Here is a 12,909-nt window from a genome sequence, read left to right as displayed (position 1 = left end):
AATGCTATTTACCGACTCTGAATATTTGACACCCCAGTCTTTGCAGGAAATTGTGATTTTTATCAATGAAGAGGCAATTAAATGCTGTCATTTGGAACCTCCATAGATCAGGGATCTTAACACCCAAGAAAAGTTCAGCAGCAGTTGCTGTCCTTTCCAGCTGGGAGGCAGATAACAGAAACTGTCCTGTGCGAGGCATAATAGTCTAACGTGATTAGAAATCAGGCAAACTCTGGCTTCTCTTGAGCTCCACTCCCCCACAGGCTGAATTATAGCTCTCCTACCAGTCCCACGGCGCTGAATGATGTCATGGGATCTGCAGTTCAGCGAGATGAAAGGGATAATGCCGAACCCGCTGGCACTAGGAAAAGCTTCCAACACACACTCCACAACACAGCTTGGGAACCGAAAAAGCTACAGATCCAGCCACTCAGTCCAAGCACAGGAGAACCACCAGCATTGCCTCTTTGCAAAAAAAAGAGGAGGAAAACAACGCGATCCATGTTTAACAAAAGAATGTGTGGACTAGGAGGCGGGAGGGAAACTACCTGCTAAAAGTGAACTTTCTTGATATCCCTGCATATATATAAACTCAGCCCTGTCTTTGATGTTCAGCAACTGATCACTGATCAGATTACAGGCATTTCATCTCTCTGCTCCTCTGCCTTTGATCTGCATGGTTAATTTTATTTTCCTGGATTTGAAGTTTCGTCTGGGCTTGTGCTGACATACATTTTTGGGACGGTAGAAGCATTTGGCATAGAAGTGCTGCCAAGGAGTAACTAAGTTGCCGAACGGGTGAGTACTGAAAAGAGCTCAGCATGTTGCAGGTACTGCGTTTTATGTTTTGTTGTAGCTTTCTTTGCATGTGTGTTCTAAGAAAAAGATGGTTTTAATTAATTAAAAACAAGCATTTCTATAATTGACTACTACATTGTGCTGCATGTATGTATCAGAGTAACTGCGATACTTGACGCAATTTTAGTAGCTTGTACAAGAGAGTTTGCAATCTGTCATGCAAATTTTACTTGGAAATAAATTGTACAAACAGGACAAAACAGAACAGTGCTAACTTTAGCATGCAGCCAGTGCTTTAGCCCCTGAGATCTGTGAGCTATAATTGCTCTAAGTATTTACAGGTTACTTTATTTAGTAAACAGTGGAACTTTGCTTGATACAAATGTTTTCCTTGTTTTCCTATATGAAAGAGTAAAACATATCTCTGAATACTGTTTGTTTAGTTTATTTATTCTCTCACCTCCAAGATGTAAATATCAATTACGTTTCCTTATGCAGTTTGTATACACAAGGGAATCACTAAAAAAGCATTTTAGTATGATTAAAGCTTTTTATGTGTAAAACTAAAGAATTTAAGAACAGTGAGGGTAAAATTGCACCAAGTTTGACTCAAAATGCTCTAGTGATTTTCTGTAACCTTTGGAAATAGTATAAGCCTTATTTACAGAAACATTCACAAGGTTAGTATTCCTAAATTAACATTTACTTTAAATTTACAGTGACAGCTGTTGCAAGTTAAAATTTGCCAACTGTTTATGAAAACTATCTGAGTAATCAACAGTTATTATGTTACATAAAGTATTTTAGTCACATTTTCACTTTTAGTTAATTCCCAACTTGACAAAACCAAATTATATTGCTGTACTGAATATGAAAGTTTACTGTTATTTCTTTGTTAATTCAAGGATATACACACAGAGTAAAATCTTTACACAGAAATGTAAGAATTCAATACTGGAAAAGAGCTCCCTGTTCACACTGGTTTGTTTTAAAGTTCTAGTCCTAAATTTATTTGGGCAGATTATTTAATTATCATCACAATAGTCTATTTTATGCTAGCTGAACCACAAAGAAATTATAAGTGATAAGACCAGTTATCCTTCAGTCTGAAATTCTGATGAAACAGGAAAGGTCTAATGAGTCTCATTTCATATGTAATTAATTTTTCAGAGTCAATTAATTAAATTACTTTCCTCCTGATATTAGGAGGGTAATTAACATGTTTGCTTAATTTTAAAACTTTGATAGTTGTTAACTGGTGGTTATTTCAAACCATGCTATACTGACTATTTTTGAAAGTGTGTCAACAGGAATTTAATCTAAAAGACTTAACTGTTTCTAGTCATGTGAGGAGAGGCATTTACATTTTTTGTACTAACAATGAAATAAATCATGTTCACAGTATCCTGCAATATCGGTTTAGGTTGTTTTTTAAAAAAAATTTGCATAAAAAAATCTTTAACCACAAAAGTAGTATCAACATTCAGATTCACATAAAGAAAATTAACCTTTTATAGTAATGACTAGAGAAGATGCCTAAAGAAATAGTATGCTTTGGAATTTGCTTGTTTAGTTCAGATGTGGGTTTTTAAAATTTTGTAAATGACTGTTTATTATGCTATAAGGTTCATGTTAACAAATACAGGCTCTGCTCAGCACAAAACAAAGGGAAGAATTAGTAATTATCTGATTAATTTAGGCTTTGTAGAAAACTAGCTTGGGCAAGTCAAGTCCTTGAAAATCCACTCCAGTGTCTGAATTAATTCAGTTAATTGTTTACTTCTTGATTTTAAAAGAAAGATGGCTATTGCTAAAGATACAGGTACAGTCTCAAAAGGCATTTCTTAATTAATTGCCATAAGATGACCTTGGCTGTGATTTAGTAGATATACTCCTTAATAGTTCTACTGAGGGAAACCCTTATGTTACATTTTCAAAGGGCTTTTTCCTATCTATTGCTTCAATGGCAGCTTTGTTAACTGCAGAAAGTCCAAGTCTTCAAAAGACTTTTATGTCCAGTCCTGATTCAGTCACTGCTTAGCTACGTGACCTTAAGAGAGTCACTTTGCTACTCAGTTTTCTTGTGTGTGAAATGAGGAGTGGATCACATCATCTTCGTGAAATAAGCAGGCCTGGAATTTTTATAGCCATTTTAAAGATGAGGAAACTGAGGCTATAGAAAAGTGACTTGCCTATCTTAACTAAGGTCACATGGCTGATTTTCCTAGTTCTTGTCCAGTGTTCTTTCCGATCTATCATGTGGGGTCTATTTTCCAACAGCTGCTAAAACAAATGCACCATGTAGCCAATCTTTAGTTTGAAAGATAAAGAGAGCCATTTCCATTGCAGTACATTTTTTCGTTTCCATGATAGATATGCCAGTCAACTGGATTAGTCTGATTATTTCCCAACTGCTCTTTTTGCTTCTGTATTTCTAAACTTTCTAAACACAATAACTGTTGCACATAATTTACCATAACATTTAAAATAATTTTCACAAAAAGTCTAATATATCAATGCAATGTGGAATTATATATTTGGGTGTGTGTGTCTGTGTGTATGTGTATATGTGAGTTTGGCATTGTATCAGCACGTCTTTGTGTGTTTTAAAGCAATTGGTACTTTCTTAGAAGAGAGCAATGGGATCCACAAAAAGTTGAATAGTTAATTAAAGGTTATTCCTCAAGGGAGATTCCCAGTTAGGATTTTGTGAAATTTCAGCTTGCAAATTCAGCATGGGTTTCAAACATGACGTGTGTTTCATACCATGTTTGATTGTAGTAAGAATCCTTGAACACATTTTTATTAACTCTTTCTGGATTTTTTCCTTCCTTGAAGAGAATTATATATTTCTTGTGAAAATTTTTAATTTAGTGATTGATTAAATTTTAGACATATACACTGTTCTCAAGGGCAAATATCTGTCGCTTATAATAGGCCTTGTCACTTTCATAAAGGTTCATACAAATCTTTATAGATTATTACTAACATGACCTAATATTTATTAATTAACTAATTATTAATTGATTCAATAATATTTATTGAGTACTTGAGTGCCAGGTATTCTAACAATATTTTCTAAAACACTACTTCATTTAAATTCACAACAAATAAATTTGTCATCCCCATTATACAGATGAGGAAAATGAGTCTTAGATGGGTTAAATAACATGTACAAGGTAACAGGGATAATTAGGTGACAGCACTAGAGTCCAGATTCTTTTGTTCTAGAGCTAAGCAATTAATTCTCTCTATTATAAGAATTACAAAGAGCAGAACTTGACTATAGCAAATACTATAGTCAAAATTTTGGCCCAAAAGTGGGCTCCAGTTTTTTTTCTTTGAACGTATTTTATAACAGCTATTAGACAATTTTTATAGCATTTTCCATCAGTTGGCCTAGAATCTTAAGCCATAAAGGACCTCAGGACATAATCCAATCTTCCTCTGCTTCAGGACCAGACCCAACGCAACCATCACCATTGGCTTGGTCAGATTGTCTCCCTGTGATGGCAAGGCCAGTCCAAGACACTCTGGAAAAATTAATGATTTGGTGCCCCTTTAAAGAGTGACTTTAAAATTTTGTCAGCCTGATTTAGAGGAATGGGTGAGATCTATGAAGAGAGGGCAGAAGGCGCTACCTGGTGATTGTGCTCAATTTCTCCACTGTCGCAAGTCATTCAGCTTTGGCTCCAAAGTGGTCTCCTTGAATCCACCTACTTGGGGAAATCAAGACTCTCGTCCTTTGAGCAGGTAGTTTAATGGCTTAAATTGAACTTTGATGAGAAGGGGAAGGAGAGGTCAGGTGGAGGTTTCAAATGACTTTATAAAACCATTCCTTCCAACATAACCACTGTCTTTGAGAGGAGTTCTGATAACTATAGTTTTCTCCATCCTGTTAAGGGTCTCCAGTTAGCTTAGCACCATGGGCTGCTGCCCAGCCAGCCTGTACCTGAATCCAGCTCTATGCAGAAGAGCCCACCATATTTATCCGGAAGGAGAGAAGGCAAGTCAACGCCCCGTGTCTTTTCTCATTAAACTCACGAAAAGTGTGTGGCCAACAGGGGGTGTTGGGGCCAAGATGTCACAAAAGATCAGTGCAAGTGCTACAATTTATAATGACTTTCTTTGTTCTATATATGTCATGAGTTTGGCATTATATAAACTAAATAAATAGCCTCCTTGGCCCTTTTATATATGTTGGTTTATGCACTTATGGTGGTGAAGATTATGTTAGGATTCAGGGAGCCCAGATTTTGATTCCAGCTTTATTATTTACTTGGTGTGTGGCCTTGAGCAAGTCACTGAACATCTGGCTTCGTCATGTTCCCTTAGCCCCACCCTGATAGTCTGTAATTGACAGCAGTGTTGGGAATTATTCAAATAATGGGACCGGGGGGTATTTCCCCCTTATTTTCTTAACTGTATTTGGCAAACTTTATTACCCTTTGAGATACTCACTTTTTTTTGGGGGGGGGGAGACAGTCTCCACTCTGTCACCTGGGCTACAGTGCAGTGGTGTCATCAGAACTCACTGCAACCTCAAACTCCTAGGCTCAAGCCATCCTTCTTGCTTCAGCCTCCTGAGTAGTTGGGATTACAAGCATGCACTACCACAGCTGGCTAATTTTTTCTATCTTTAGTAGAGACAGGGTCTCACTCTTGATCAGGCTGGTCTTGAACGCCTGAGCTCAAGCGATCCTCCTGCCTCAGTCTCCCAGAGTGCCAGGATTATAGGCATGAGCCACTGTGCCTGGCCTCTCAGTCTTAATTATTAATTCATTCAATACATTTTTTAATGAGTATCTACTATGTGCCAAGCACTGTGAACCAAAGAGACAAAATGTCATATTTTCATGGAGCTTGCATTCTATTCCATTTTCTCAAGAAATAGCTATCTACACTTGAAGCTACTAGAAGTCAGGCAATTTTGCCATTAGTTTTGTTTCCAGTGAGTTACTTTATCACTGAAACTATTTTTTCAAGAAGTGCGTTATTTCATTAGTTCAACTTTTAGGGGAACATATTCCAAACAAATGCACTTTGTGTTGGCTTAGATACTGCTAAAACTATCCTCAGAAAACTAACCTTTAACATAATCTTAAAAACAAATACCTCTACCAAGAGCCTCATAGCAATTTGGCTTTTCCAGTAAAAATTTCAACCCATTCATGATATCCAGTGTTCTAAGGGAGTAAAATGTTCCCAGTCCTAATTCTAAGCATCAGTTCCATCCTGAGTGGGCCTAGGAGTCACATAATTCTTTTTGTACTACCACTGGTGCTCAACTGTGGGCCTGAGTTTTCATTCAGACACTGTCTCCAGATCATATAAACACTCAAAGTGAGGTAAAGTGGGGAGTACAATTGTCCCTTGGTATCCACGAGGGACTAGTTCCAGGATCCCCCACAGATCCCAAAATCCACAGATGCTCAAGTCCTTGATATAAAATGGTATAGTATTTGCATATAAACTATACACATCCTACCATGTGCTTTAAATCTTCTCTAGATCATTTATAATACCTAATACAATGTAAATGCTATATAAATAGTTGTCATGCTGTATTGTTTAGGGAATAACAGCCATCCTTTTTTACCCCCTGAATATTTTCAATCTGTGATTGGTTGAGTCCACAGATGCAGAACCCACTGATGTAGAGGCTGACTATATTTATTCAACTTAATGGACCTCTTCTTTAAAGAACCAGAGGCATCCCATAGCTGTGGTGCAGAGGCTCAGTGCCCTTCCCCCCACCGATTATCATTTCAATTATCATTTCAATTATCATTTACTGACTGACGCTAGGCAGTGTGTCCTACCAAAACAATATACTGCTACCAAGAATGGCTGCTGTTCAGTGAGTACTTACTAAGTGCCAGGCATTGGCCTAACCACTTTAAAGACCTTATCTTATTTAACAGCCATCAATGAATCAATTCATTTCACAGATGAAGAACCGGAAATTTAGGGAGGTTGAGTAATGGCAAGTTGTCATTAACCCCAGGTTGCCTGATGCCAAATCCCATGCACGTTAACAATAGAGTCTCTCTCCATAGTGACCTAACAAACTAACCGGGAAGATCAAGAACTCATGAACTAAATAATGTGTTACTATCTCTAAGAACAAAAGGAGGACAGAGAGTAAAAGAGCATTTGGCTGAAGTCAGAGTAGTTCCTGAGCCAGCAGATTAAATTGCACTCAGAAAACATTTATTGAACATTTATTTGAATGGTTGATACTATCAGAGATTCAAGTTGGAACAAAATATGCCTCTTCTCCAAAAGCGTTTTAAACTCCCTGAAGAAGAAAACTGCGTTCACAGATACTCAAGACACAAGGCAGAACGGGTTAGTGCTAAATGGCTACACTCTTTGGAGAGAGGAATTATATAGCTCAGAATTCGGGGAAAACTCTTGAGAGTCGTGGCTTTTGAGCTGCGTCCTGAAACAGGAGTAAGGTGAGTAAGTCAGGAGTCGGAGGGGCAAGGGAGATGGGGGAGCCTGCAGAGGAAGCTGGGAGGGCAGGGGAAGGGCAGGCGCAGACCAGTTTGGCCAGAATATGAAGTGTGCGGTCTAGAGGAAAAATAAGGCTGAAAAGGTGGGTGGGGCCCAAGCGTGGAAATCCTGGAAATCGCTGAATGCTAATCCGGGGAGCATAGAAGCCATTCTTTACAATGAGGCGTGTTCTCTGAATCTTTTACCCGGACAGGGGCAGCGATGAAAGTCGGGAAGCAGGACTGACAGCTAAGGCAGTATTGCAGTGAGGGTGGGGAGGGCCTGGATGGTGGCGGAGCACCTCCATCCAGGAGAAAAATAGGAAGGAAAGGTGAATGCGTGAGGCCTTGCAAAGGAAGACGCAGTGATTCAGCTAACCAAAGATGTGGTGAGTATCCACCACGTGCTAGGCCCTGGGATATCAAGAAAAGAAGATGTGCCCTTAGGAGACGGGAGTCTAGTTGGGGAAAGGAACACAGATAAAGAGACACCTTTCCGGCATGATGTGGGAATGAGCATGCTGGTGACCTGCACTGGGGGCTGTAGCCGGACCAGGTGAGGGCTGGCAGATAGGACAGGGAAACTTACACTGGCCTTGACGTTCAAATAAGATAATGCACATTGTTTGTAAATCGTTTACAAATAAGTCATCATTGCGACCTATATTCTGGATGTGTGAGATATGAAGTACACAACTTCAAGGTGTGATATTTGGGAATGATGCATTTTTTAACAAGCACAAGTAAACAGCCCTATGTTGTTTGCTGTGTGGGATCGCAAGATGTGCTTTTAGGTGATTAATTATAAAAACCTATTCATTCACTCAACAAATATTTATTGAGGAGCTCCAATGGGCTTTGGGATATAGAACAGGAACACAGGCCTGGGTTCCATCTAAAGGGTGCAGTTGAGTCAAAGTCAAAACCAACAGGTGAGAAATGTGGATGCCTCTTTCTTATCGAAGTCATGCACGGTATCTTGGGTTTGAAGAAACCGTGTCCATTTATTCACTCACTGGATGGATAGAACAATAATCGCTTACATTTTCAAAGCATTCTACTCCTGAAAAAGTATATTTTTACGTACATGATTCCTTTAACCCTTTCAGCAAAACTGCAAAGTGGGCACTCTTAGTTCCGCTTCATAAATGCACAAACGGAAGCTCAGAAGTTTAAATACCTTACACAAAGCACCGGTGAAGACGGAGCCCAGACCTTGCTCTACACCTCCCCCACGCACCCTAGCAACTGCACTGGGCTGGTCCTGGGCATGTAGGAGGTGGACACAGGTGTTGGCTAGGACGCCACTCTACCCTCTAGAGTTTTCTGTCCATTGAGCGCGCCCTGGCAGAGTATCTGTTGGAAAAATGAATCAGTGAGTTGATGAGGCGGCTACCGGTAAGCTGGGTCACCATGATCTTGGCTGACCTGAGCCAACGTGCCATCGTTTTCCTGGGGCCTTTCCTCATATGCAGAAGCGGGCTTGGGGCAGGATGTGACCTGACTCCGGAAAGGCACAAACTTCCAGGGGAAATAACACCCAGGGTGGAAAGGAAGTCTGCCCCCTTCTCCGAAGGAAGTTCCCCTAACACAACTAAGCTCTCGTTCGTCTTACCCCCCTCAACCCTTCCTTCTGTGCCCCGCATTCACCCGCTCCAGCCGCTGCTGGAGGTCGGGCCGCCAAGCCCCCGACCCCAGCAGGGAGAGCACTGCGGAGCGCAGCCCAGCTGGGCAGGGGCTCTGCCAAGACCAAGGGGGCGGGGCTTAGGGCTGTAGGCGGGGCCCTCTAGGGGCGGGGCTTCGGGCGGTGGGCGGGGCGCCGGGAGGCGGCGGCCGTTGCTGGGCTACGGGCGAGCGCGGAGCCCGTGGCGCGGAGGCGCTCGTCAGCGCGCCCGGAAAGGAACCCTGTCCAGCTCCGCGCCCCGCGCCCGCACCCCGACAGGCTCCGTGCGCCCCTGCACCTCGGACTCCGGCCCGGACCTGCAGGGCAGGACTGGGCGCACCGGCCGGCGGGGCCTCCCAGGTGGCGGGGAAGGTAGGTGCTCCGCTCCCCTGGGGGGCGGCATGGCGCTGCGCTGGGGTCCCCAGCCCTCGCCCCGGTGGATCCCCGCGGATGGGAGCCCAGAGAGCAACGGTGGCCTAACGGGGGGAAGGGGCGCAGGCGGGGCTGCTCTCGTGCAGGGGACAGGAGCGGGGGACCGAGACGGGCAAAGGCACCCCTGGGAAAGGGTGACAGCCAGGGGAGGCCAGAAGGAGGCACCCGAAATGCGGCGCTCAGGCCGCAGCCGCTGACGGGACGAGAGCGCGTGAACGCCTCCCGGTCTCCGTTGGCGATGGGAGTGCCTTCCTATCCAGGGATCTTGTAAATAGAAAAATGTGCTAGGAAGGCAAACATCGGTGAGCACATAAATAAATCTGCATCATGCTTTATCGGAGCCCCACACAACTGCTCTGCGTCCCTGCGGGAGGCGCCTCCCTCGTTGGGGAGCCCCAGCGCCCAGAACGCGCCCCTGGCCAAGCGTCCGCAGGCCAGCGCTGCAGAATTGCTGCCCAGGAGGTGAAAACCGAACATTTGGATCTGTGAGTGGCGCAGAATCATATTCTTTTTGCGGGGAACGAAAATTTCTTAAATGTCAGCAGTATTTGTTACATTGATGGGTAGAGCATGTAAATTGATTGAGAGAGAAAGCAAGCTCTCAGACAGTACTTGTCAATGTTCTAGCGCCGTCTCACGGAATAGACATTTAGCTAATACACTCCTGGAGATCAGGTTTCGTGGGATCAAAATTCTATGATCTGTTTTGATGATGCTGAACTAGTCATCAAGCCTGCATTTACTATTGTAAGAAATCCATGTCACCTTTCTTTTTTGCATTTTAATAAAAGGACGCAGTTTGCAAACAAAACCCTAAGCATTGTTCAGTATTTCTTTAATTGAAACTGTTTAACTCAGTATTTATGAAGATGTAGTTTTTACTCCAGTGACAGTTTCTTTGACTACGGGACAATTTCTCTATATAAACAGGAAACAGTTATTGTTAAACATGCCTTAGGCAAACAGAAGAATTTATTTTAGTGTGATTTCATGATCAGATACTTCTACGAAAAGGGGAGGATTATATTGCATTAGTTCAGGATTTGCTCAGTATGTTTTCTGCGGTGCAGCTTTGCTTTAGGCGCTTTTGCCAACTCTGCTTTCATGTAGTTTGAAAAATTTTAAACACTGCTTATTATCTAATTTAAAGATATATAACTAGAGGAGTGAGAGTTGAGTCCTGGTGACAGTTTTTGACATAATTATTTACAGAGAGGTGAGTACTTAAAAAGAATTTTTCTTGTCATAGTATTTATCAAGTTCTTGAAAGTAATATGAAACATAGAAATGCAATTTCATTTTGAAAATATGACCTTGGCATTAATATATGGGGCATTATTATGAGCTATGTGAGTTCTTTACTTTTTAATCTATGAAAATATCTTACGACACCTACTTTATTACCGAGACCACATGGCTTTACAGACTATAATTTTTTTTCCATAGTAGCCGCTAACTCTGGATGTGGTGTTAGTATTTTCAGGACAATCGTGGAAGTTACTTGTTTGGCCAGAATGTCTTATGACTTTCTGAGTCCAGGCTAGATCTTGAATTTGACATTAAGGATGCACGAAGAATCTTATGCACTTGAAATTGCAGTGTGAAGTGCCTTTTCTATCCAGAAGAATTGAATAAAGAGCATTGCTCACATTTAAGTAGCTATAAAAGATGCTTTTTTTTTAAATGACAGAAAATTAATTTTTTTTTACTTCACATGATTAGGGCTTAATTTACATATATTATAGAATGGAAAATGGATTGAGACATGTAATATCACATGCTGTTCTTAATACATTAATTTGATTTGGTAGTCACAGCTCTGTTACATGAATTTAGGGCATGTTGGGGACTTTTTAAACTTAAGAAAGGAATTCTACTAACACTCATGAAGAGAATTTGAGTCTTTTTTTTTGCCTTTTGCAATCTCTGAACCCACTCTTAATTCAATCCCCTGGGGCCAATTCCACCCCTCAAAAATTAATACAACACACACAAAAAAACTCCAGGTATCTTTAGTATGTGAAAAAAGCCAAGTCCTTTTAAATCTGATGAATCAATATTTAAAGTCAAGCATTAAAAATTCTGAAAAAGGCCAACATGTTCTATCCATGCTGCCTACAGGTTGAGTAAGAATGCTCACTTTGAATAAATGCATACCCCAATTCGTAATTTGACAGCTGCCTATGAGATAGAAAGCCATGGAATAGTTAAATAATTAGATACATTACGTTGGTCTCATGGCAGCTGATTATTAAATGTTCACAGACTTTTTAAAGTAACCTTCTAGCTGAAGAAAAAGAAAAGCAAAGCGGTATGAACAGAATTTCTTTTCATGATTTACAGGTCCATCAGTGAGTTCATTCATTTTGTGTCTAAAATGTTTATATTTAAAAATAAGATGTTTAGGCAGTATTGCGTTACCGTCTAGTCCACACATCACATAACATGTACCTTTTAAACCGAAGTTTGAAAACCTGAGTTTTGAAAAGAAAGCAGCCACCCATCAGTAATGACACAAGACAGGGGAACTTGTGTATCGGAAGATTGAGTGTCGTTTAGCCACTCTTGGATCAGCATGGGTTGGTTGAATGTGTGGAAATTGGGAAAGAATGGATGCTACTCACGCCGGAGGAGAACACCACACGTGTTGTGAAGGGCAGTTTTGGAATCTGTCCAGACTTCCTTCTAAAATAAAAATTTAAACAGCTGTGTTCGGGAGATGGTTGTTCATGATTCTCTTAAGAGAGACTGTGTGGAAGTGGGAGGTCCCCTTGGTCCATGATGCTATCATTGTTCTATTTGTGTTTAGAGAAACATTCATGGATTTGGGGAAAGCACCTTCGTTACAACATGCTTTCTGACTAAACATTTTGAGAATTCTGACGGTGATTTTTCCTAAGGCAAAGATGATAAAGCCTACAACTCAGAGAAGTAAAAAGAACTAGTCTCGTAAAACCCTATCCTAGGTTAAGTTTTGTTTAAAAAAAAAAATTATATATATATATATATATATATGTATGTATGTATGTATGTATTAGGAGCCCAACAGTGGCCCTTAACTGTTTTGAACTTTGGGGAAATTGGAGATACTGTATTTGGCAGCAGAAAATTTTAAAGCTCGTAGAGTTTTTAGTATGATTTGAAAAAGAGAAAGCGTTCTCATTTCCCAGCCAACAGCAATATGTGTATTCTTATTACAGCGTACCTTTGTGAGCTTCCTAGGCTACGAAAAGGGCTGCCAGCTCTACCATGTAGGAAGAATGATTTTCAGAATACACTGCGATTGAAGGCTAAGATATAGATTGGCTAGAGATTGGGGGTTATTGTCCTGTTTAGAAATAGCAGTACCCTAATTAATTTTTTATTCTCTTAGCATGTGGGACTAACAGTATTTCTAAGTCATTTATGATTATGTTGCACCATTAAAATGTAAAAGGCTGGCCGGGTGCGGTGGCTCATGCCTGTAATCCCTGGGCCTCTGGGAGGCCCAGGTGGGCAGATTGTTTGAGCTCAGGAGTT

The 12,909-nt window shown here is 41.0% G+C and overlaps 1 protein-coding gene across 2 annotated transcripts in view; it reads left to right on the top strand.

The window, feature by feature from the left end:
* Positions 1-613: 613 nt before the first annotated feature.
* The window catches only part of TNFRSF19 (tumor necrosis factor receptor superfamily, member 19), a 104,046-nt gene continuing 91,750 nt past the window's right edge, over positions 614-12,909 (top strand). The window contains exon 1 of one of the 2 annotated variants that reach the window (XM_012649877.1): positions 614-798. The gene's annotated coding sequence lies outside the window, so the exon portion shown is untranslated. Of the gene's footprint in view, positions 803-12,909 lie in introns of both variants that reach the window. The other variant, XM_012649876.1, reaches the window with a different exon arrangement.

The sequence above is a fragment of the Propithecus coquereli genome, unplaced genomic scaffold (assembly GCF_000956105.1).
Source record: "Propithecus coquereli isolate 6110/MARCELLA unplaced genomic scaffold, Pcoq_1.0 Scaffold306, whole genome shotgun sequence".
Lineage (NCBI taxonomy): Eukaryota > Metazoa > Chordata > Mammalia > Primates > Indriidae > Propithecus > Propithecus coquereli.
This window is presented reverse-complemented; position numbering and strand designations above follow the sequence as displayed.